Genomic DNA, 1,121 nt, shown 5'->3' with positions numbered 1-1,121 from the left:
GACCTAATGTTTTTATAGTCAAAACCTGTAAGAGAAGATGTCTAGCTTTTTGGCCACTGGGGGGAAAATTGGGGGAAGTGAAGAGGTTACTTGTCTTCCAAGTTCATCGGTTTGAAACAAAAAGGACGGAATGTGCCGGCTCCATCCTCCTTCATTCATATTCATCAAGAATTAATTCGCACGGCAGACCAGCGGTCAATTAGTGGGTTCCCGGGACGGAATTGTTACTCCTTTAAGATTGTACTTTAAAGGGTTTTTCGAAGACTGACGTCGTATTTTAGAGAATAATATGTTACTTTCATATGTGTTGTTGAGAGTTAGTAGCAAATTTTTATAACTATTAAGTTTTTTTACTTCTTTTGCTTACCAGTCATATTTAGTTTAATTAAGATAATGGTGCAGAATGTAAAAATGAAAAAAAAAACATTCTTGCGAAAAGCAAAACCATTTGTCATCGAAATTTTTAATATTTGGAAAGTTATACCAACACTGAATTGATAAAGCTCATAAAGATTTGGTTCGTAGAAATGTGCGAAATTTGAGAATTTTTAATTGATTTTAATAATTTTTTATCGACGCTAAAAATAATTTCACAGAATTTGCAATTTGTCAAAGAGTTTTTAAATAATTAAGCTGTTTGATTTATATTTATAACAATTCTCTTTCGCTAGACTTTATCGTGAGTTTCGGTTAACATTGAGTTTAAGGCCCTTGAAACTGTGTCATCTTTATTTCCTTAGGTGAAAGATTCTCCTAAAACACCCCTCAAATTTATATATTATTGGTGATATTAACCAATTTATGTCTTTGCAATTTTTTCTTTTTTTTTCAAAATAATATTTTTTTCCAAAAAAGAAAGAGTTATAACATAAATGATTCATCAATAATTTTTATTTTGAAAAACCCATATAGTTCTGTCTTCCGTTATATATTAATAGTATAAATATTTATATTTGAATCTTAAATCAGAGCACAGTGTTTTATTAAAGCTAAATTAGCAGGTAACAGAAAGAAATATTCACTTGATATAAACAAATATGCACATAAATGTTTTTAATATATAGACAACTATCAGAATATGATATAATTTATGGTCTATGGAACACCAAAAAACTTGATAA

Source organism: Parasteatoda tepidariorum, chromosome 8, assembly GCF_982258835.1.
Source record: "Parasteatoda tepidariorum strain Cologne lab strain chromosome 8, Ptep-v5.0, whole genome shotgun sequence".
Classification (NCBI taxonomy): domain Eukaryota; kingdom Metazoa; phylum Arthropoda; class Arachnida; order Araneae; family Theridiidae; genus Parasteatoda; species Parasteatoda tepidariorum.
The sequence above is the reverse complement of the archived record's forward strand: the minus strand, read 5'-3'. Positions refer to the sequence as shown.